General features: G+C 37.3%; 1 long non-coding RNA gene across 5 annotated transcripts in view; it reads left to right on the top strand.

Annotated features, from left to right (window-relative positions):
• The window catches only part of LOC309862263, a 203,614-nt gene that overhangs the window by 62,310 nt on the left and 115,107 nt on the right, over positions 1–26,197 (top strand). For 4 of the 5 annotated variants that reach the window (XR_014310386.1, XR_014310387.1, XR_014310388.1 and 1 more), the window contains exon 2: positions 2,593–2,684. This is a non-coding gene — a long non-coding RNA (uncharacterized lncRNA). Of the gene's footprint in view, positions 1–2,588; positions 2,685–26,197 lie in introns of all 5 variants that reach the window. The other variant, XR_014310390.1, reaches the window with a different exon arrangement.

Below are 26,197 nucleotides of genomic sequence, written 5' to 3'. Positions count from 1 at the left end.
TAAAACATATTTCATACATTTTCCATCCTTTCTTATACTAATTTTTCATCATATAAACACTGCATTTTCTCCTTTTTAATCAACTAACTGGCCAAAGAAACAAAAAGAAAGTGATTAGTGTAGCCATGGTTGATTGTTATTTGATTGGTTGATTCTTTCATTGATTCATATTCAAGTAAAGATCAAGATCAACTTAGAGTCAAGACCTGGGGAAAATACAGATAGAGACCATTTCTTACTGAAAGTCTGGGCTTTATTTCTCACTAAGGTTTGGAAGGTGTTTTATTTAGATTCACAGTATATGGTGCACAATAATCCAAATGCACAGAAGAGAAAGTCTTCTTTGCTCTGAAGCATATGGCTACGGTGTCAAGCCATAGAAGATTCACCACTGTCTTACACACATGTTGTGTTACCTCTCATTACTCCTCCAATGGGAAATCAGCAGACATTGTTGCTGGCCCATGGGTGGAAGCAACACATGGAAAATCTGAGAGAGAGACAGCCCATTTCCATTTCTGAAACTATCATACCCTCACGTCTCTCATAAGAACATTAGAAAACAACATGCTTCTACCTTTGATGAAGTCCAATGCCTCAAAATGCTACATAATGTTAAGGCCAGAATGCTGTCAAGTTGGGTGGATTTTTTTGTTTTTGTTTTTGCTTTTTTAATAAATAATCTTTTTCACATATTATCCTAAAGACAACTCCTACTTTTCCTTCTTCGAGAATCCTGAAACTTTAACTTAATTCCACAGGATGGACAGAAATACAGCTGAAGCGTATTTGCCAAAATGAGTATAAATGTGTTCACAATATAGTGAGAGTTGCAAAAAAAAAAAAAAAAAAAGGCTATGAAAAAGAAGTTAGTGATGCATTAGAATTCTGTTCTGAGCTCTTCTGTAAAACTACTGTTATTCTACCGAGAATACCATCATTTTCCTCGTGGCTCAAAAGGGAAGCAAAACATTTTCTTGCAAATTTTTATAGTAGGATATAACCTGACAGTCTAAATTTTCAAACAATGAGGTGTTTTAACAATAGAAAAACAAAATGCATATTTGTTTTAGTAAATTGCACTGTAATATCAAGGTCCTTGCTCCTCCCCTGTGTAGAAAAGGAGGTATATGTTTACTGGAGCTGTAGATATATAGATTAAATCCTTCCATAGATCAAAATGCAACAGAAAATGAATTTTAATGATTTTTTTCCATAAAGTCATAAAAACCAAAGTATGTAGTCTGCATAAAGTTACCCATTCTTACAGCAAAGTAACTTCAATTCCAGGATTGTGGAGGCAGGGAGATGGTTTATTAGAAAAATACATCTTTCAAAAAGAAGGACTCATCACAGAGTGAAACCCATGCCCACACCTGCATATTGTTAATTTTAAGATCTACAGGTATATAATATAAAACCAAAATTAACCATGAGGAGGCCAACCATAAAGAACTTTTATTATAAGGAATTTTCATGTCTGTTAGATCAGGACTAAATATCTAGTCATAGTATGGAAATCTGAAGGAATCTTGGGGCATCTCTTACCTTTCAGAGTTTTGATTAGATTTCTAAAATATGGTTGTGAAGATATTATAGTAGATTTAAAATAGACTCAGTTCACCTAAATGAAAACTTTGGGCATAATAAAAAAAAGGTGGTTTATGTTTCTCTTCACTAAGTGATAGGGTGGGAGGAAGAGGAGTTGAGAGAAGTTGGGAGTCGGGGTGTTGTTCCTTTTTTTCTTAAACAGGATCTGCGTTTTGAAAATAAGGCAGAAAGAAATGCGAGCCTGATTTCTGGCAACCAGACAGTGTTGATAATCTTCTTCCACAGATTTCTGCTAGGAACATCTGCCCTGAACTAGTGTTAGGCCAAGACTGATTGTCACTCTTCCGAAAGGAATTCCTGTTTCCCTTCCTCACACACACATACACCCACACTCACACACACTCGCAGTTTATCTGGCAATCTTGAGAGAACCCAGAGAAATCTGGGCAGCTGAAGAGTGAAATCCCAACCTACCCTTGTCACTCAATATCTTCCTTAACAGAAAGGAAATGTATTTTAGGTTTCATTGAAATTATAAACAATACCATGCCTGCAGCTGTGTTTCAAAAGTCTGATGTCAGTAGTGCTGAATACATGTTTTCATCTTAGGCAAACTTATCAAAAACATACAGAACGAGATTATAAGATTTTATTGAAAACAGCCCACTAAAAAAAATCTATGTTCCCTTTGTTGCTATGTTGCATGTGTTTCTCATTATTTATTGCCAATATATTTACTTATTAGTAATTAACCCTCTCTGTGGGCCTAGCAAAATAAGATCTCAGAAGCCACAACTTGGAATCTAGACATAATTTCATACTTTTAGTTGATCTTCAGTATTGTGTGTTACTGCCACTCCCCCAACTAAATAGAGAAAATAAAGTTCTGTGAAGTCTGTACTCTGCTGAGAAACACACATTGAAATACCAACAAGAAAAATAGGAAGACTTATAATGCCACATATTCATATAACATTTACTGTGGTTGAAATGGGATCTTTTTCTCCCTAAATAAGTGTTTTTATTCTTTCTGCAAGCTAGGTATGGAAAGCTCTTGCCTCTACTTGGGGATGAACCAGCCCATTCATGGGACATATCAAGACCAAAAAGAATAATTCATCAACAATAAGGAGGTATGTTTGTGACGTTTTGGTCCCTTGTCTCACCTGTCTAGCGTGTCATGGGAGCTACCCTAATAGCAACATGCTATGTTACAAGGTAAACCTTTCTCAGTAGCAATTTAGCAATGTATCAACAGTCTTTGAATGATTCATATGCTTTGCTTCACTGATTTCTTGTTCGGGAAATTTTAAGAATGGGCAAAGCTATCCATCACAGTGTGACTTCAAAGAGTCGCAAATTGAAGACATAAATGTCCAACAATAAGAAAATGACCAAATAAGGGGCACCTGGGTGGCTCAGTGGGTTAAGCCTCTGCCTTCAGCTCAGGTCATGATCTCAGGGTCCTGGGACTGAGCCTCACATCAGGCTCTCTGCTCAGCAGGGAGCCTGCTTCCTCCTCTATGTCTCTGTCTGCCTCTCTGCATACTTGTGATCTCTATCTGTCAAAAAAAAAAAAAATGACCAAATAAATAGTGAAATAATGGTAGTCCAGAATTCATTGCAACCCCTGAAATCCTGCTTCAATAAAATTTAATAATATGAATGCCGAAAGTATAGGTTAAGTGCAAAAATTTCAGAAATATATATGCAATCCTAGTAGTATAGATGGAAATGTATATATGTATATTTACATATATTCATATGACCATAATAGTATTAGAGGATATATAGGAATATACATATATTTTTTTCATATATAACATAAATATTAGAAAGAAAACAAGCATGAACTATGGTTATTTTTATTTTTGAGTGGCAAAACTAGAGATTTTATATTATTCTTTAAACCTGCCTTCTTCTTGGACGCCTGGGTGGCTCAGTGGGTTAAGCCGCTGCCTTCGGCTCAGGTCATGATCTCAGGGTCCTGGGATCGATTCCCACATCGGGCTCTCTGCTCAGCAGGGAGTCTGTTTCCTCCTCTCTCTCTCTCTGCCTGCCTCTCTGCCTACTTGTGATCTCTCTCTGTCAAATAAATAAATAAAAATCTTTAAAAAAAAAAAAACCTGCCTTCTTCTTCCAAAACGTCCCACAATAAATTTTTTTTTATAATTATATATGAAGATATTTTCATTTTTTTAAAACAAACTCCACTGATCTCATGTGAAGCATTGTTCCTTCACATGAGAAGGAACATTACTGGAAAATAATGGAAGCCTCAAAACCTAAAACAATATTATTTCTGTGAAAGAAGTCCAGGAAAATTGATACTGTTAAATAATAAAATAATTCTATTTTTTTTTAATTTTTATTTATTTTTATAATTTTTTTCAGTGTTCCAGAATTCATTGTTTATGCACCATACCCAGTGCTCCTTGCAATATGTGCCCTCCATAATACCCACCACCAGGCTCACCCAACCTCCCACCTCCTGCCCCTCCAAAACCCTCACATTGTTCTTCAGAGTCCACAGTTTCTCATGGTTCATCTTCCCCTCCAATTTCCCCAACTCCCTTCTCCTCTCCCTCTCCCCATGTCCTCCGTGTTATTTCTTATGCTCCACAAAAAAGCCAAACCATATGATCATTGACTCTGTCTGCCTGACTTGTTTCACTCAGCATAATCTCTTCCAGTCCCATCCATGTTGACACAAAAGTTGGGTATTCATCCTTTCTGATGGAGGCATAATATTCCGTTGTATATATGGACCACATCTTCCTTATCCATTCGTCTGTTGAAGGGCATTTTGGTTCTTTCCACAGTTTGGTGACCATGGCCATTGGTGCTATGAACATTGGGGTACAGATGGCCCTTCTTTTCACTACATCTGTATGTTTGGGGTAAATACCCAATAGTGCAATTGCAAGGTCATAGGGAAGCTCTATTTTTAATTTCTTAAAGAATCTCCACACTATTCTCCAAAGTGGCTGCACCAACTTACATTCCCACCCACAGTGTAAGAGGATTCCCCTTTCTCCACATCCTCTCCAATATACGTTGTTTCTTGTCTTGTTAATTTGGGCCATTCTAACTGGTGTTAAGTGGTATCTCAATGTGGTTTTGATATGAATCTCCCTGATGGCTAGTAATGATGAACATTTTTTCATGTATCTGTTAGCCAATATGTATGTCTTCATTGGAGAAGTGTCTGTTCTTGTCTTCTGCCCATTTTTTGACATGTTCATCTGTTTTGTGTGTGCTGAGTTTGAGGAGTTCTTTATAGATCCTGGATATCAGCCCTTTGTCTGTATTGTCAATTGCAAATATCTTCTTCCATTCCATGGGTTGTCTCATTGTTTTGTTGACTGTTTCCTTTGCTGTGCAGAAGCTTTTGATCTTGATGAAGTCCCCAAAATTCATTTTTTCTTTTGTTTCCTTTGCCTTTGGAGACATATCTCAAAATTGCTGTGGCCGATGTCGAAGAGGCTACTGCCTGTTCTCCTCTAGGATTCTGATGGATTCCCACCTTATGTTGCAGTCTTTTATCCATTTCGAGTTTATCTTTGTGGATGGTGTAAGAGAATGGTTGAGTTTTGTTCTTTTACACATAGCTGTCCAATTTTCCCAGCACCATTTATTGAAGATACTGTCTTTTTTCCACTGTATATTTTTTCCTGCTTTGTCAAAGATTATTTCACCATAGAGTTGAGGGTCCATATCTGGGCTCTCTACTCTGTTCCACTGGCCTATGTGTCTGTTTTTAATGCCAGGACTGTGCTGTCTTGAAGATCACAACTTTGTAGTAAAGCTTCAAACTGGGCAATGTGATGTCCCCAGTTTTGTTTTTCTTTTTCAACATTTCCTTAGCAGCTCGGGTTCTCTTTTGATTCCATACAAATTTTAGGATTGTTTGCTCCAGCTCTCTGAAAGATGCCGGTGGAATTTTGATCAGAATGGCATTGAAAGTACAGATTACTCTAGGCAGTATAGACATTTAATTCTATATTGATGAAAAACCCAAGAGTGGAAAACAAGAAATCTTATGACATTTGAAAATTTGGAAGTTTAGTTCTGTATATTGTATTTGTGGGTTTGGATAATTCCTGCTTACTCTTAATATAGTAACCTTACTAAAAAATAGTTGTTAAAGGTGTGGTGCCTGGGTGGCTCAATCAGTTAAGCATTTGCCTTTGGCAGAGGTCATGATCTCAGGGTCCTGTGATCAAGCCCCACATCAGGCTCCCCACCCTGAGTAGGGAGTCTTCACTTTCTGCTCACTTCCCTCACCTCTCCCATCTCCCCCACCTACCCCATCTCTCTCACCTCCCCCATCTCCCCCACCACCCACACCACTTCCCATCTGCATGCACACGTTCTGTCTCTCTCAAATAAATCTTTTAAGAAATAGTTTTTAAAGAGAGCTTAACATCCAATCAAAACTTTTGCCCAAATTTAGTAAGAGGCTCAAAAAAGGGGGAGAACTAAAAAAAAATAAAATAAAATTTTTTTAAAAGGGGGAGAACTATAAAAGAGAATAAAACCTGATTCACATAATTCTGTTAGAAATTAAATTTTCAGGGGCGCCTGGGTGGCTCAGTGGGTTAAAGCCTCTGCCTTCGGCTCAGGTCATGATCCCAGGGTCCTGGGATCGAGCCCCACATCGGGCTCTCTGCTCAGCAGGGAGCCTGCTTCCTCCTCTCCCTCTGCCTGCTTCTCTGTCTACTTGTGATCTCTGTCTGTCAAATAAATAAATAAAATCTTTAAAATAAAAATAAATTAAATTTTCAGAATATATTATTTAGTCATCTGCATAATACATAACTTTAAGAGAAAGTGGTCCATATTTTAAAAAATAATTTATAAAATAATTTTATTATTTCCAGGTATACAACAAGAATTAGAATTCATTAAGTGGTTTTCTTGAAGTTTTAAAATATATTTAAAATGCAATTAAAATTGGAAGTGTCACCCTTAAGCAACTAATAAGCAAAATAGCCTTAAAACATAATTTTCTTCACAAAATTAAACATACTTTGCTATAGTTTTATGTGCAGTATTATTTTACTTAACTAATTCCTTCTGGTAAAATAGAAAATGTTCAGAATTACAATATCTTGTTATATTACACTTGTAATCACTGTACTCAAAACAGATAGAGGTCACTCAATAATCCATAACTCTTGTCTTTTATTTTTTTTAAAGATTTTATTTATTTATTTGACAGACGGAGATCACAAGTAGGCAGAGAAACAGGCAGAGAGAGAGGAGGAAGGAGGCTCCCTGCGTAGAAAAGAGCCCGATGCGGGGCTCAATCCCAGGACTCTGGGATCATGACCTGAGCCAAAGGCAGAGGCTTTAACCCACTAAACCACTCAGGCACCCCCATAACTCTTGTCTTTTATACAATTTTATAAAGCTCTTCAGTAAAACTTTCAGTGCTTTAGACTATCAAATGAAATATTTACTGAACTAGGTACCACTGGATTTTTTGAAATTTTAGAGAACAATTTTTTTTTTTTTTTTAGCTTTGTCTCAATTCTGTAGGATTGGCTGGAACACAGGTATTATGAGCAAATGAACATCACTTTTCTATCTGTATGTGTAACCCAACAAGCCTGACTGATGTTCAATGGCTTCTGAGAAAGGAGAGAGTGCAGAAGCAATAGGTGGTACTCTGAAGAACAATATAAATTAAAATCATTTAAAGTTTTTCCACAATTAAGAAGATTATTAGGCAAGATGAATGAAAGTATAAGTGAGCTGATCGGCCTCTGTACAATTCTTCCCTTGTTCTCATGATGATTTTTTAAATTACTAGTTTATATTATTTGTTTTTAAATGGGAACAGTTCATTTGAGAAATGGAAACAAAATAAATATAAACATGCTGGGGTTTTTTAGTTAGAAGACAATAAGTTAGGTGGGATTGCTGATGATACCTTGGGGCTCCGAATGTTGACATTGGAGCCAGTCATTTGACCTTTCTGAGTCCAAACCCCACAGGGATGGGGTTCATCAAATACTTTCTAGGACCCTTTCAAGTTTGTAAAGAAAAATAATAATGTAATAATACAAACAAATTAAAATATTATATATAATAATATAAAACAAAGGATAAAGCACATATAATATAATCAAAACAATTTTGAAAATAACCAGTTGAACGTTTTCTGATTCTCAAATAGTTATTTTAAAACTTAATATTTGACTAATCCCAAATGTTTATTGTTACAAGGAGTTAATTTTTTGTCATTAGACATTAAGGTGGAAATATATACCATATCATTGAAATTAATTTTCAGCTTCCTGGTGTCAACTAGGTACATGGTCTACTACTAGTCTGTACAATTACTTTCACTCCATTAAGATAATTATCATAGAAAATTCTTATTTTTTAATTTTTAAAGGTATATTTATTTATCTGAGGGAGAGAGAGAGTGCACATGTAAGTGGCGGGGGGGGGCAGAGGGAGAGAATCTTCAAGCAGACACCCCACTGAGCACGGAGCTAGTGAGAGGCTAGATCATGACCTGAGCAGAAACCCAGAGTTGGACCCTTAACTGACTGACCCACCCAGGTGCCCCCACAGAAAACTTTTAAATATCATAATCATTATAGTGTATTCTTGAGATAAAGGAGGAAAAGAGAAGGTCATTATCGATGGATATTCATCTCTCTGAATGGCACTTTCTATTTCCTTTGGCCAGTCCTTCCCTCATTCTTTATCTTAAGAAAAAGGTCCAGATGGCTTCAAGGTAAAGGAAATGCCCAGTATGAACTTAGCCATTATTTTGTTGTATCATTGCTGGAGCAGAGGGTCTAAACAGGTATTACATTATTGTATCTCTGAAAGGGCCTTAGTTGTAAAAAACAGAAACCAGCTCTAAAAATGACATTTATGAAAGAGTGTTAGGTTGCATAAGGATTTCTTAGAGAGTCTAGAGGAGAGCACAGAAGCTACACACTCAGAAACCATGACTAAAATACATTACAGAACCTCCCAGCAGAGGCTCCCAGTTTATTCCCCTGATATAATTGCCCTCAGTTGTTGGATATATTCTTTATGTCCCTGGCACTGTTATCCCTGAGTCCTGGAGATTTCTGCTACCATGTATGCTACCCATTCCGCAAGGCTTCTGATTCCTTGTGCCTCTAACTTCCTCTTCAGAGATTGGCTTGGATTTGTTTGCTTAGGGGACTCTAGTGTTTGCCTGCTTCCTCGTCTCAAGAAAAGGGGATCATTGTGTCCAATGGCTTCTGTTGTGAAGGGTAAGGGCTCACAGAAAGGGAGACTCCCCCAGACACTTCTGCTTTCAGTATCATGAGTGAATAGGTGTTCAAGGGACGCTGAGTAGGATAGACTTTCAGCAATCATTGCCATCTCGTAATATAAGAAAGGTCTCCAGGAAACCCTCCTCTGCCTGGAATGAACAAACTACTGTGAGTGGGGTCCAGAGTACTTAATGCCTGCTCCTGGGTGCTAGGAACCAAGACTTTGGAGGAAGTTAACCTGAAGTAGAGCATCTAAAAACCAAAGATAGGAGACCCAAAGCTAAATAGTGAGCACAGGATGCTAAAGTCACAGCAAGGGGAAGTTGGAACAGCTGGGAGCCATGGTAATGGGAGCACCAGGAATCTCAGAGGTCTGGTGTTGCCCTGGGGTGGACCACTATCACAACACTACTATCTGATAATGAACCCTGGAAGAGCTAGGAGTTGGAGAATTAGAATCTAGCACTCCTGATCTAAACTGGAATTTACTAGAGAGGAACATACTAGCTACCTGCAAAGAAGGAAACAACCGCCCCCCCCTCAAGTATTCTTAAGAACTACCTCAGAATAAGTTCAATAGGTTGACCAAGACTATCAGAAACACAGGAAGGCAAGCCCCTGGGAGGGAGAGTCAGCAGAAGGAAGAAACAACTTCTATGTCCAGCCTGCAAGGAATGCAAATACTGTAATTGTCAGACACAGCATATAGAATGGCTATATATCCTACAGTAAAAGAAATAAAAGATACAGTTACAAAAATGAGCAAATAACGGGAAACCTTCCAAGTAAACACACACAAAACACACTCATATGGACTTTTAGAAATGAAAATAGAAAGGTTGGAATTTTTTAAATGGAGAGGTAAAATGAGAATTATCAACATTTGAAGAAAATTTTTTAAGTAAAATATGAAATTGAAGTATCTAATTTTAAAAATGAATGCTTCAAAGGAGATAGGAACCTAGGAAGAGCAAAACAAACAAAAATTGAAATGTAAGATGGCATTAAAAAATCCAGGTTTTCCAATAATTGCAATAAGTATAAATAAAAAATGAGCAATGATATAACCATCTCTAGAAATACAATATATAAAACATAGCATATATAAAACATACTCATTAAGTAAAAGATTATCAAATAGGGTTATTTTTAATCCAGTTAGGTGTTATTTATAGGAAATGTTCCTAAAGAGTAAGGAAACTACCAGGACAAAGTGTAAAGATAAGAAAGATACATTAAGGGGCACCTGGGTGGCTCAGTGGATTAAAGCCTCTGCCTTCAGCTCAGGTCATGATCCTGGGGTCCTGGGATGGAGTCCTACATAGGCCTCTCTGCTCGGCAGGGAGCTTGCATCCACCCCACCCCACCCCAACCCCCCACCTGCCTCTCTGCCTACTTGTGATCTCTCTCTCTGTCAAATAAAAAAAGAAAGAAAGATACATTAAGCCAATAATAAACAAAAGTAAGCTGGAGTGGGTATATTATTCATAGACCAAATATCTTTTAAGAATGAAGAGAATCACTGGGATCTAGTGAATGCTATACATGATAAAAGGCTTAATTCACTGGGAAAATATGACCAGTCTAAATAAGACAGCTCTCACAAAATAGCCTTAAATTGTAGACAGTAAAAACTGTTCAAACCACTTAAATTTCGACAACTCAATCAACATAATGAGAAATTACAAAACAGCTCTCTCAATTATTATTGGTAGCAAGCAGGAAAAAAAATTAATAAAAATAAAAGATAGAAGACATCTGACAAGCTTGATCTAATAATTCTGTACAGAACAGCATCCAAGAGTTAGAAAATACTTGTCCTGCTCAAGGACATACAGAATATTTTTTTGTACTGTGAACAAGGCCATAAAGCAAGTCTTAACACATTTCAAAGAATAGGTATCCCACAGAACAGCTCTCTGATGAAGGGCAATTAAGAAGTAATAACAGAAAGGCAAATGAAGAATATTGAGAAGTTGGAAAACACATTTCTATTTAATGCACAGGTCAAAGAAGGAATGTTAGTGGGTGTTAACAAAAACACAAAAACCTAAAACTGAAGGGCAACCCAAAGTCTACTTGTTAAGACTTGTAGGTAACCAAAAAAGCAGCATTTTAAGATCTCTTTAGCTTTGAATGATTTTATTACAAAAGAAAAAAGATTGAAAAGTCATGAATTTTTTCTAACATTAAAAGTTATAATAGGAAGAGCAGAATATACCCAAGGACAGCAAGAAGAAAGATATAATATAGATATGAGCAGGTATCATTGAAATAGAATATAAAGGAACAATATGAAGCAACAAGAAAGCTGAGTTTTATTCTAAGTAAACTTTCTGTGAGATTGATCAGAAAGGAGGAAAGGATAGAAATAAAGTCATAAATAAATAACATACTGGATAGTAAAGGAGATATGACAAAAGATGGGGCAAGATTTAAAATATACAAGATAATCAACAGTTCCATGCCAGTAAGTTATAAAATTTAACCAAGACAAAAAAATCTTGAAAAATTACAACTTGTCAAGAGAATTTCAAGAAGAAATAACTGGACCATTTCCTTACACCACACACAAAAATAGACTCAAGACAGATGAAAGACCTCAGTGTGAGACAGGAATCCATCAAAATCCTTGAGGAGAACACAGGCAGCAACCTCTTCAACCTCAGCTGCAGCAACTTCTTCCTAAAACATTGTCAAAGGCAAGGGAAACAAGGGCAAAAATGAACTATTGGGATTTCATCAAGATCAAAAGCTTTTGCACAGCAAAGGAAACCATCAACAAAATCAAAAGACAACTGACAGAATGAGAGAAGATATTCTCAAATGACATATCAGGTAAAGGGCTAGTATCCAAAATCTATAAAGAACTTACCAAACTCAGCAACCAAAGAACAAGTAATCAAATCAAGAAATGGGCAAAAGAAATATATAGACATTTCTTCAAAGAAGACATCCAAATGGCTAAAATTAACATGTTAGGAAACAACAGATGTTGGCAAGGATGAAGAGAAAGGGGAACCCTCCTACACTGTTGGTGGGAATACAAGCTGGTGCAGACACTCTGGAAAACAGCATGGAGGTTCCTCAAAAAGTTGAAAATAGAGTTACTCTTCAACCCAGCGATTGCACTACTGGGTGTTTGCCCCAAAGATAAAATGTTATGACCCAAAGGAATACCTGCACTCCAATATTTATAGCAGCAGTGCCTACAATAGCCAAACTATTGATATATATATATATATATATATATATATATATATATATATATATATATATCAGAATACTATGCAGCCATCAAAAAAATGAAATTTTGCCATTTACAACAATGTGGAAGGAATTAGAGGGATTATGCTAAACAAAATAAGTCAGTCAGAGAAAGACAATTATCATATGATCTCCCTGATCTGTGGAATTTAAGAAAAGAAAAAAGAAAAAAAAGACTGAGGGCTATAGGGAAAGAGAGGAAAAAGTAAGATGAAACCAGAGAGGGTGACAAACTATAAGAGACTCTTAATCATAGGAAACATACTGAAGGTTGCAGAGGCAAGAGGGGTGGGATGATGGGGTAACTGGGTGATGGACATTAAGGCAGGCACATGATGTACTGAACACTGTGTGTTATATAAGACTGATAAGTCCCTGACCTCTACCTCTGAAACCAATAATACATTATATGTTAATTAATTGAATTTAAATTTTTAAATAATGAAAAAAGGGGGGAAAAGAAGAAATAAAAATGTAAATATTCCTACAACTATTAAAAAGTTGAACCAGTAATGAAACATACTTACAGATAGAAAATTAAGGCTCCAAAAGTTTTATAGGTAAGTTCTACCAAATGTTTCAAGAACATACTCTATGTTTGAGCAAATTTTCTGGAGAACAAAGAATGAGAAAAGAATCCCTGGCTGATTGCACAAGGTCATTTTAACCTTGGTACAAAAAGTTAAGGTTTCTTGAGAAAGAATATTATAGTACCTAGTTTCTCATTCATAGAGGTGCAAAAATCCTAAACAAAATATTTACAGATAGAATTCAACAGCACATAAAAGGAAAATACATGATACCTAGGTTGAAATTACTTTATGCATAAAAAGGTGGTTTTTAGAAACTCTATAAATATTATTCAAGCTATTAAAAAAGTAAAGGAAAAAATACATTCCTTTAAATAAATGGAGCAAAAAGATCTTTAAAAAATACAATACCTATTCTTAATTCAAAAAGAAGTTAGTAAGCTAAGAGAATTTTGTTAACCTGATAGTATGTATCTGCAGAAAACTTAGAATAAACCTCATTCTACATAAGAAAATATCAGAAGCACTTCCTTTATAATCAGTAATAAAAAAGAGAATGGCAGCTATTACCAGTTACAGTCAACATCTCACAGGAAGTTCTAACCAATCCAATAAGGCCATAGAAGTAAATGCTATAATTTTCTGTGTGTAAATCCATAGATAAACTAATAGAACAATATGAATACTATAAATAATGAGAATTCAGTAAGAAAGGAAGGCATAGAATGAGTTTTTGAAACCTCAGGTAGTTGCATTTCTGGGTACCAGTAACAAACAACCTGAACATGTAATTTTATTTAAAGGCATGATTCTTAAAACAAATATCACTATCTAAAATTATAAATACTTAATGTTGAACAGAAGATATGAAATACCTATATGCAGAAAATTATAATTCTTTTCCTGAACATTATTAAAAAGATCTAAACAAGTGAAGTAGTAGCTCCCATTCATGGATTTAAAAAAACTCAAGTGCATCAAGATTTTAAAGATCTCCAAATTGACATGAGAATCAATGTGATCTAGTAAAAAAAAAAAAAAAATCACTTTTTGTGGGGGAATGGAACTTGAAAAACTGATTCATCTGTACTGAAATACAAAAGGCTCAAATTAGCTTAGACACTCTTAAAGGAGAAAATGGAGGAGGAGGAACAAATTTCTATTTCAGTTTTACAAAACTTATTATGAAACTGTAGTGATTAGACTTTGTGACTCGTACAGGTATAGACAAACTGAACAGTGCAATAGGACAGATACCCAAAGAGACGTGCATATATATAACTCAGAAATGAAAAATATGACATAATATATTAGTAGGGAAAGGAGAAACTATGTAATCAGTGAAGCTGAGGGGCAGCTGGATGGCTCAGTCAGTTGAGTTTTGGACTCTTGGTTTCAGCTTAGGTTGTGATCTCAAGATCATGTGATCAAGCCCTGCAAAGTGCTCCCTGCTCAGCGGGGAATCTGCTTCTGTCTCTCTCTCAAATGGATAAATAAATCTTAAAAAAAATAAAGTATAAAACAAATGAAGCTGAAACATATTTTTTTACTTTGATACATTTATATATCGTAACATAATTGCTGATGTAGCAGTGTTCATCACATTGCATAATTTGCTACAATATTATTGTCTATATTCATTTTACTGTGCATTAGTTCTCCATGACTTATTTACTAGTTGTTTCAAGTTTGTATGCTTAGAATCATCACTCATGCCCTTATCCCCATCCCCCAGTAACCACCATTTTATCTCTTTTTTTTTATTATTGGTTTAACTTTTTTGGATTCCACAGGTAAGTAATATCATATAGTACTTGTCTTTTCTCTGTCTGACAGTTTATTTCACTTAGCATAATGTGCTCACGCTTCTTCCATGTTTTCTCAAAAAGGAGGCTATCTTCCTTTCTTTGGGATGAATAATATTCCTTTGTGTATATATACCCCTCTTTTTATCCATTCATCCACTGGTCGACACTTGGGTTGTTTCCATATCTTAGCTGTTGTGAATAATGCTTTGAGGAACATGGAAGTGTATACATCTCATTGAAATCCTGTTTTCATTTCCTTTGAGTCTATACACAGAAGTAGAATTGCTGGATCATATGGTAGATCTATTTTTGATTCTTTGAGGAACTCCGATACTGTTCCCATAGTAGTTAGACCAATTTACATTGCTGTCAGCAGTGTGTTGATTACATTCCTATCAACTCTTTACAACTCATCCTTGCCAGAACTTAGTGTCTCTCGTGTTATCTTTATTTTTATAATGTAATCCATAAAAGTGATTTCCTGATGCATTATGAATTTCAAATGCAGAACATTATTTTTTTAGGTGAAAATTGATGTCTGTGGAGAAGGAAATGATTTTTTTAATAAATAAAAAATAATAACCATAGAAAGAAATGTTGATAGGTGTAATTTTATTGAAGTTAATTCTTCATTAAAAAAATGAAATTAATGTTAAATGCAAGAATACATATATACACACATACCTTTTGTAAGGCAACACCACATACAAAATTCAGGGCAGTGGCTATGGGTAATGGAAACACAAGAGGGTGAAATAGAGAAGAACATAGGTAAAGTATATTATTGACAATATTTTCATTTTTGGTTTAAGTGGTGGCTTGGTGGCTATTAATTATTTTATTAGATAATTAACTAAATGAGTAAAATCAAAGAAAGTCAGTCTGGACAAATGATGATAGCACTTTATGAACGAAGGCCTCTGATTAACCTAATTCGGTACATCTTGCTTTTAAAAAGTCAAAGATGTGGTCACACACACCAAAAACAAGTAGATAAAAGAATAGAGATGTAGCAGAAGATGTAAACAGAAGGCAATAATTTGTCTAGTGCTATAATTATAATAGTTAACTGAATCCAAAGAAGATTAACTGAATAAAATCTTTGCCACTGGAATTTCTGAGATATTTTATGCACTTCCAGTTTTTTTTCCTATGATTGTTCTGCATTGTGCTGTAAAAATAAATGCATAACACTGGTATTGAGAGGGGAAAGATGCATTTGTTAGGCAGGGTGACCTGAATAATAAGACAGGCCTATTCAGAGTGTTTGATGACAGTAGGCAGATTCAGAGAGGTGTGAAGGCTAGATCAGCTATGAAACACCATATTTTAACAATAAAAATAATAAAATAGCTGAATTATCAAATAGTTGCAAATTATTTACTTCCCATACAATAATTCTACTCTTTCTTGCATTTTAGAATGAGTTTGTGAATAAGAAACAAGTAGATGGCATTCCAGAGAAGGGGCAAGACATGGCACGTAAGTCCCAGCCTGGTTTATCTTCATTTCCCAAAAGCCCGTTTGCTGCATGTCAGCATGGGCCATAGAAAGCCTTCGGAGGGAGATTTGGAAGGTCAGGGGAAGGAGCAGCAAGGTGGGTTTATCGTTAAGAAGTCTGTGAACAACATTCTAGTGTTGCTTCTTGCTGGATTTTCTGGTTAGGAGACACAACAGCTGGGTTCACAGCTCCTACAGCTCCTGCCAAATTTCTGCTTTCCAGTCAGGTACACAGAGCTCTGTGATAAAGGGCAGCCAGCTTTGGCAGCACACCCCCATCATCACGTTTGGAAGTGAAGCTGGTCTAACAAAGATTCCAGACCATCCTTGTGCATGGTTGCTCAGCCTTCCAGGTTCCATCTTGACCTTGCTTCCCCACCTCCAAGACCATCTTTCCTCCTCTGCTGCTTCGGCTCTAGTCTTCAGGCACACACAGCTTCACATAGCCTGGGAAATCAGCTCCTTCAGCTGCACAACCTCAAATCCCATAATAAATCCCTTGTGATACATACCTCCTAGTTCTTCTGCTTCTTTGGACACACCCGGGGTAGAATCACACCCAGAGAATAATCAAGAACAAAATGCTTTCCCCATGAGTTCACCAGTCTTGGGTTTTGTTTGGAGGCAATCTGGTGCAGCATTTCAAGCCCCAAAGCCCAGGGGTGACTCTTGGTAAATGTTCCTGCCCTTTGTTTCCATCCAGGGCTTTGCAGGCCTTAGAAAACTGTAGGATGCCTGGATTCACACGGCAGTTGCTTCATGGGGTCTTCTATGTAATTAATTGGCTGTTTCAACCTAGGAGTGAGTCTTGTATAGTTTTCAATGACTACAGGGAAGAGACTTGTTGATTTTTAAACATATTAGAATATATTTCAGATCTCCAACTCCATGGACATCAAACTTGCTCTTCATGATGATTTCTAAATTAAGGTAGAAGTTCAAAAAGTTTTCTTTTATTCACAGAAATATGAATAAGATAAATTCTAAGACTACATAAGATACAAAATAAAGAAAATGTGGCAAACCAGGTAAAACTCAAAATGCATTTATGCTTTCCAGGGATGGGGCCTAAAGGATTCTATGTGTGTGTGTGTGTGTGTGTGTGTGTGTGTGTGTGTGTGTGTGTTTAGTTATTCTACTGAAAATCTTTTGGGGATGCATGATGTTTATATGCAAAAATTCTTTTTTTTTAAAAGATTTTATTTATTTATCAGAGAGAGAGAGGGAGAGAGCGAGCATAGGCAGACAGAATGGCAGACAGAGGCAGAGGGAGAAGCAGGCTCCCTGCTGAGCAAGGAGCCCGATGTGGGACTCGATCCCAGGACGCTGGGATCATGACCTGAGCCGAAGGCAGCTATTTAACCAACTGAGCCACCCAGGCGTCCCAATATATGCAAAAATTCTTTCTGCTGCAAATTGAAGCGGCCATTTGGTTAAGTTAGTTGCTGAAAAGACAAAGAAACTCTTTCCAGCTTTTAGGAGGTTCTGCTGTGCCCTCCTAGAATGATATACCCTGTCACGCAGACTTAAAGCTACCTCACATATATTGTTTCAGAATGGGACAGTACCGTAAGAGGCACAAATGGTATAGAAAATCCACCATCACCCAGCCCTGTTTCTTATTGGTCAGTGAATACCATTCCTTAGGTAACAGGAGAGAAGTTTTCACAGAATGTCAGTTTTACTGAGAAGGTGAAATAAGTCTTAGAAAAAGATCAATGACATCAAGGACTATTTGACCCTGATTTTGGTTGAACTTCGGATACTAGTGAAATATTAGGGTAAAGTTTGGTGTGTCATCAGAGTTAGTCTCCATAAATAGCACTGAGCTCTGTCTCCTTCTCTTCCCCTCCCTCCGCAGTCCTCCTCCAATCAGAGAGGGCTTCTTGAGGGAGCTTTGAAGGTTCCCCAGAGGGCTCTAGGATATTCCCCCCCAGCCCCCCTTCAGGGCTCTAGGCCATGACATTTGAAAAGCTGCCTTTTAAAGATGAAGGCAGTGTGGTCGAAGAGATGAGAGACCTGGGTTTTTGTTTGGATTCTGCCTACCACTTACTGAACAACTCTAGGCACACCACTTCCAGCGCCTGGCATTCTTTCCTCAGGGTTAATAGCATTTGCCCTCTCAAGGTTATCTTGTTGATCAAATTAGGAAATGCATGAGGAAACACTTCTAAAGCTTAAAATGGAAAGCTCTTTGCACCAGCTCCTTCTCAAGTCCTCAAATGATAAGATTTCTCCAAAAGCTTTTTTTTTTTTTTTTTTTTACCCTGACCCTTACCTTGTTTCTTTTCCTACATCATGCCCTGTTCTGTGGTGACTTCAACAGCACTTAGAGCTTAAAGTGTCACCTTGAGGCATATGATTCTCAGGTTGACATCTCTACCTCCAAACCCCTTTCGAATTCCTCAGCTGGATTTCCAGCTGTTTTATATGCAACATGTGTTGTCCACTCTCCTATTCAGCTACTTGAAACATCTTTACCAGAGCCCCAATCTCCCCACCTCCTCGTCAGAATTTCCCTTTTCTACAGTGTCCATCATCCTAACATTAGAAACTAAAAGATCCTAGAAATATTTTGGCCTCTTTCTCTCCGCAGTCCCAAGTCCCCACATGTGGCTTCAGATTTGGTTAATTCTGCTCCGAGATGATCCTCCCTTCATGTCTGTGCTGCTGGTTCTGTCCACACTGCCTCATTTCAGCACTCATGACCTCATGCCTGGATCCCTGCAGCCATTCCCTACTCCATCTCCACATCCAGAACGCCTACAATTCCGCAAATCCTCCTTGCCATGCCAAGTAATTTTTAATAAAATACAGCATAGGTCATATTGCTCCCTTGCTCCTAGACTGTTATGGCTTTCTGTTGCCCGAAGAATACAGTATCGATTTTCTTAGAGTTGCTGGTTGCTGTCTCTTTGAGGCACCTATGTGTGCACTCTAAAGAAAGAAGTAGTAACTGTTACACACCCATTACTCATGTCTCTGTTAGAGCTGGCTGCTTCTGCATTTGCAAACTGTAGAGAACAGCAGTCAAGTCTGTCCATAAGTATTTCTAGTTAATCTAATTAACTTTAAATTCACCTCTTTTCCCTCAAATATCTTATGTCCTCTTTGTCTATATTATAGTTCCTTAAAAATATTTTTTCCCCTCAACTATCTATTTGGGTTGTTCCTGTTCCTCTTTGTAGCTGAAATGCTCATACTTGCAAATTTCCTGGGCAGATGTTCACCCTGAGTTTGGAATAGAATATGCCCCCAAATCCACACCTGGAGCTGAAGCATACATTTGCATACGGATTAACTAATGTAGCTCAAGATCTCATTTATACTTAGAAAGGAATCAAACATCCATAAAGATTACATTATTCCATGTGTTTAAGTGCATATTAAATAGACTAATCATAATTATTGGCCTGATGTATTTTAGAATTTACATGACAAAGAGCTCACTCCTAAATTCCATAGCAGGAAAAAAAATTCTTTATTAGTATATAAAAATAATTATTTAAAGATGCTAAAACAATACACTGACATAATATTATAAGCATAGGCATATCTGATGTCACAAAAGCTATTTAGGAGAGAGACAGACCAGATATATCCCTGAACCAAGACCTAGTTAACATATGCCTCCATAATGGCATTAAATGGATCTTTGCAGTTTCTTTCGTGTTTGGTGATGGCCAAATCACAAGAAACAAGTGTCATGGAAAATATAACTGAGCTAAAGGATCCATTTAACCATCTTTCTCCACTTATCCCACCCAGACACCCTCCAAGGCACTTCCAGATTTTTTGTGTGGTTCCATTTTAAAAGAAGCCATTTCCAGGGACTCTCGAGGCAAAGTGCTCCAAGCTATTGTCATTGCTGCCACTCACTCGCTTAGACAATGTTAGGAAGGGGAAATGTGCTCAGCATCTCCTCCTCCTCATGCCCACAAGAATGCAAAGCTAGAACTTGGAATAAAGGGCAATGTTTGTTGTTCATCAGTCTCAGAAGGAAACTGACAGCACACTCTAAAACATTTATCCAAACATATCAGTGAAGGGAACATATACAGAGCAGTGAGTATGGTTAGGGAGCTAGTGACACATGAAGAATATCCCAGTAACTAGCACCAACAGGAAGCCCTAGATCTAAAGCAAGAAGAGGAGGGAAAGGTTACCAAATGCTGTCGGAGATGGGATGGGAGAGGGGAAGATGGTGGAGCTGCATGGTAAGAGCTCTGGCTCTAGGAAACCTTCTCATTTCCCACTGACACTTTCCACTGGCCAAACCCAAAGAGCAGCAGAGGGCACGGGAACCAGGGAGATCCAGTCCATAGTGATTAGCCTCCAGAGCAGGGCAGAGAACTGAAGAATGGATAGATGGGGCTCAGGCAGGAACCCAAGAGAGAAAAACTAGTACTCTCATCTTCTACCAGGACCTCAGCAACTGTATTAAATGATCGAAAATATTAAGAAGGAGCATATCTGTCATAGCAACCAAAAAATAGTAAGTTTTATTGGGTATTAATAAATGTAACTGATATTTTAATACACTGACTTATAACAAAACCAGTAGACCTGGCTGCCTAGAGATTTCTATGGATCCAATGATGCATATAGAATATCTGTTCAGCACTTGGAGTGGCTAAATAATTTTGAGAAAGTCAATACATGGAGTGGTGGGTCATGAACAAATCCCCAGACACCATCAATTTAGTCTGTGTGCTTAAGCACAGTGCTCTAGTGAACTGTTCAGACTTATGCATCATGAAACACTGAAAGTTAGAATAAGATGGAAACCCCTGGGGAAGCTTTCCACTCCACTGCATTGTGGATGGGAAATAGTTAATTATTTTCCTAGTTCTGAAGATAACTAACCACACTTCTTCTGTAAACCTGAGTGTAACTGTCACTATGAAGGACAGAAATAAAATCAAGCACCAAATGACTGTTTAAAACCACCTTTAAATTATATGTGCACATTTTAATATAAAAAATTCTCATTTACTCTTTATTTGTCTATGTAAACCAGATGAAAAAATTAGAGTACATAGAAGTCAAAAGACGTGCCAGGAATCATGCATCCAAGTAATAGAACCAAAATTAAAACTGGTTGATAACCATCGGAATCACTTACTGATGTCTTCAAAATTGAAGCTCCTGAGTCCCATCCTGCATCTACTGAAGTAACATCAGGATTGGATTGGGAGTGACTTGTGGTGACATAGCAATTATTCTCTGTACTTTTAAAGGCTCCACACCAAGGCTGATGTACTGACAGGTTCATAATTGCTAAAGATATAAACTGGCCAAATGCTGAACAGCAGATTCTAAGGAGCAACTCCATTCAGTTCTTGATTGATTCTCTGTCTCCAAGTGGGTCATCAGTTACAAACAGGAATCTTCTTGTCAGGTCAGAATTTTGATGGAAGCTACTTTTGGAGTCATGCTATTTGCCCTATTATTGTCAGGTCATGAAATGCAGCTTAACAAAATGCTTTTTCTAAGACCTGATGTGAAAGTTTAAAAGCCTCCCTCCTTCACCTTTTGTGCACTACAGTTTGCATGGAGAATAGGCACATAGCTAAAAGAAAAACACTTACTTCAAGTTCTGGAAATAGCAACTGAGCACCACTCATTCTCCTTCTGACACTGGGGTTATCCTAGGAATACAGCTGCAAGTGAAGTCAAACATAAATTCAAAAATAAATACTTGAAGAGGGAGACAAAATCCAGTCACCATGGGTTACCGTTCCCCACTCCACCAAAATAAACAAAATCATTTGTTTCAAATGAAGGCTTCTTGAAAGGAAGGAAGGTATAACCAAAATAATCAGAAGAACGTATAATGCACAGTAGGATCTGACAAACTGGGAAATTTTTAAATTTGATGCAAGGTAGATAACAGGGAAGCTACCTTATTCCTCACATTCCTTCATGACACAATGATGTGTCATGGCACCCCTTGAAGATTGGAAGGTCTTCTGCATCTTGATTTTTGGACTCAGACCAACCCTACATTAATATTCTTCTTCTTCTGTCCTTTATCTCTTTCTGACAACTTGTTGGAGTGGTTTGCTGATAATATAATACATTTAAGGGAGGGAGTTTTTAAAAACAATTAATCCTCCTTTGTATTGATCTTTAAACTAGCCAACATTTTCCACTGGATTCTTGGTAACCTCTCTGCACAATAGAATAAGATCTGAAATCTGCTTACTCTTATGAAAAATTAGTCATCACTAATGCAGAGTACTTTGGGTTGCATGTAAGAGTCAGTATGCCATTGGTACTCAAGTTAAAGAAAAAAAAAAGAAATCCAACAATAATCAAATTTTCCTTGTAATGGTTGTATAGCACCCTTCTGGAAGATTAGTGGCATTAATTCAAAAATTACTTCTTGGTTGGATAGACGAGCACTATGGTGACGCAGGTGGAATACTACCTCAAGTAGAAACTATAACTTGGGCAATACAACTGCCCACACACAACAGATGTGTTAGTGAGCAGAGCAGAACTTCCTGAGGGGCTGAGTGCATACAGATGTGGCCATTCAGGGCCTGTGCTGACTCAAAAGCCTGTCCTGGTGCAGTCTTTCTGAACATAATCCTCCCATTTCTCCATTCCTTTCTAAACAGAAGCTGGAAGAGGAATGGTCAGCCAAACCAGGTAGAGCTCTACCTTCTGGCTATGCACTGCCTCCTTCTATGCTTCCCCTGGAGATTGGAGGACAGTTTTCTCCTTCAGACATGGCCACCTCATTTGAAGAAGCTCTTGGGCTCAGTTCAGTTCTACGAGTCACAGAGGTGGCTGAGAAGACATTTATCTAAAAGAATTTGAGAATAATATAGATAATACGGAGTATATTATCATGTCAATAATGTTTATAAATGGAGGAAGCGTGATTGAGTGTGAAGAGAAAAGCAAGATAACTTTGCAGTATTTCAGGAAGTACTATAGGTCTTTAGCCAGCAAAACAGTTTTATACGAAAAGGAAAAAACCCTCGTTCCATACTTCCTTGAATATGTTTAATGAGATTGATTCTGAAATTTCTTCAATTTAAAGTTTATCTCAAAACAGCTTTTAGGGGTGCCTGGATGGCTCAGTGGGTTAAGCCTCTGCCTTCGGCTCAGGTCATGATCCCAGGGTCCTGAGATCGAGCCCCACATCAGGCTCTCTGCTTAGCAGGGAGCCTGCTTCCCCCTCTTTTTCTCTGCCTGCCTTTCTCCCTGCTTGTGATCTCTGTCAAATAAATAAATAGAATTTTAAAAAAAAACTTTAAAAAAACAATTTTTAAAGATTTCTGTCAGACTTGGGCAACTTAACTTAAATGCAATTTTTCTTTGACAATTAAACAAAGTCAGATACTTTTGAGAAATGAATCCCAATTCCTAAAACTTATATTTGTAGCTCTTTTGTTTTTCTTTTCTGACATAAAGAAGTATAGCCATTGTCTTTTCCATTTTGCTTATTTGAAAATAACTAACCTCAAGTATTTAAGCAAAATACATTTTGACTTGAAACTATATATTTCCATGGATTTTGCAAATCAGCGCACAAGCTCCTCAAGGCCCTGCTTAATTTGTGTGTCCTCAGAAGGATCTTGGGCTTACACGCAGAGTGTGCCAGGGGCTGGCAGCAAAGGAGGGGTGGACCCATTGTTGCAGACACCCACAGCGATAACATCAAGCTCCAGGCAAATTGTAATTAGGCAAAGAATGTTCTCTTCTATATTCTTCTTTTAAAAACACCATGGAGAGCAGCTGTAAAATTCAGAGTTATCTTAAGACTTCTTGTCATAAACTATTTATTGAATCACCTGGAATGTTTTTGGTTGGATGTCTCATTGTACAACCAATACATTCATCTCTGTCCCCTGACTTGTGTGGCTAAAAAGGATGATATGGGAGAAATACAACTTAGAACCACGAGTCTAAGGATTTCAGTCTCTTCAGCAGGCATTAAGGCTTATTTCAAGTGGCTGTGTTTTCTAGGGGCCAGAGTGTCTCACAAAGTCCCCTGGGGGCCTTGCGTTTCTTTCCACTGTGCTTCGCATAGAAGGAAACATAGGAAACAGCAGAACTCATCCTGGTGAAAATACCTCCTCGGTGTCTGAGCAGACAAATCCTAGGGAAGAGCACGTTAACCATTAGAGAAATTAGGGAAACTGAAGTGGGATTAAAGGAATATACACATTAAAGGGATATAAAGGTATTTCTTAAAGGAACATGACATAAGTACATGCAGGTTGAAAAAACTAGATGATTGACTCTTTTAATCTTAGTCAATAATTTTTAAAAGCTACAAGGAAGGGGCGCCTAGGAGGCTCAGTCAGTAAAATATCTGACTCTTGATTTTGGCTCAGGTCATGGTCCTAGGGTCATGGGATTGACTCCACTTGGCTCTTCACTGGGCATGGAACCTGCTTGGGATTCTCTTGTCTCCCTCTGCTTCTCTTCCCTCCCCCCACCCCGACTCGGATGCACACACTCTCTTTCTCTCCATCTTTCTCTCACTCAAAAGTGAAATAATAAATAAATCTATAGGGAAAGCAACTCCCACAGCAGCTAATGAAAAGAAAGAGTCTGAGGAGTGACCATCCAGGAGGCAGAGTAGAGCGAGAGTGCAAAACACCTTCTAGAACTGCGAGGATTATCCAAGAGAAAAGGAAGGGGGTAAAGGAGAGTCTCTACTTCATGTTGACATGTACCAGGTACAAGTCTGTGTATTTCCCATGAGTTATTCTAACTCCAAAAAAGGCAAATTATATATGATTTCCCGATTCACCCGATGGGCAAATGGATGTTTAGAGAAATTAAGTACTTTCCTAACATCACAGAAGTGCTAAATAGAAAGTGTGTGTTCAAAACTAAGGTTGCCTACCTAACTAATTTCAAAGCCTGTTTTCTCTCTGTAACAAAACCAGCTCCAAATGGGAAGCCAGTTGTTTATATCACCAGACAACTTTCATGGAAAAGGGAAAATGAAGTCTCAGGACATTAGGAATCTTGGCAGTTTCCAAAGATTTTCCAGTAATTGGTGCTATTTCCCCTCATAACCATAAGCTCCTACTCCCAGATTTCTACAGTCTTATGAAAATAGTGGAAAATAACATTTTGCCCTTAGGCATTCAGGAGGTGAGAAGTCAAAATCAAAACCAAGAGTTGCAGAGTTTTATGAAATGATAAAAATGAAAGAAGACTGATATTTTTGAGACTTTGTAATTTCAAAATAAAAATAGTTTTCAAATTTGTGAAAGCTTTAGTAATAGTAGAGTTAGGGCTTTCAAAGTCAGAAATACAATTTCTGTGTAATCAAACACAAGAATATCTATAAGTTCAGTATTCCACTAGACATTTTCATGTATACATTTATAAATAATCACTGGAGAAATATTAGATATTAACCAAAATATCCCCCCCCCAAAAAAGCAACATAGGAAGACCTCTGGTTCAAGTGTTTGTTTTTAAGAATAACATAACAGGGGTGCCTGCGTGGCTCGGTGGGTTAAGCCTCTACCTTCATCTCTGGTCATGATCTCAGGGTCCTGGGATCAAGCCCTGCATCGGACTCTCTGCACAGCGGGGAGCCCGCTTCCCACCCCCTCTCTCTCTGCCAGCCTCTCTGCCTACTTGTGATCTCTGTCTGTTAAATAAATAAAGAAAAATCTTAAAAAATATATATACATATACCAAAGCTAAGATTAGCTGGTCAAACACTAAAATGATATTTTTTTAAATGTATTTTTACATTAGCCCATGAATGTAATGTATATTGTTTGGGTGTGTATTATGTATTGATTCAGTTAAAGTCACAACCTGACCACAAGGTCTAAAATATATTTTCCAAATGTGAGATTCCTTTGTTTGTCAATTGCCTAAAATTTAAGGTGAAGTTTTTTTGTTTGTTTCATTTAGAAACATCTGAAAAAAAAAAACTTAACTTCTGAAGTATAGAAATAAAACAGTTTGAGCATATATTGTTATCCTTTATTTCCAGATGAAGAAATCTTTGTCCAAAGTCAAGCAGCTGGTAAATTTTAAAACCCCAATTCCATGTCATCAAAACCAGTGGTTGTCAGCTGGTAGTAATTTCTGGTATTAGGAAGATGTATCTCAGTGTGACTTTAATACGCATTCCCAAATAACTAATGTTGTTGAATCTTTTTTATTCAACCTATTGTTTTTGTATTATAGATTGTAGATATCTGCCCACACTCAATAACTTGTGTTTTTACTTTCTTAGTGCTGTATTTTGACAAATGTCAAATATCTATATAGG

The sequence above is a fragment of the Mustela nivalis genome (assembly GCF_964662115.1).
Source record: "Mustela nivalis genome assembly, chromosome: 3".
Taxonomy (NCBI): Eukaryota; Metazoa; Chordata; class Mammalia; order Carnivora; family Mustelidae; genus Mustela; species Mustela nivalis.
This window is presented reverse-complemented; position numbering and strand designations above follow the sequence as displayed.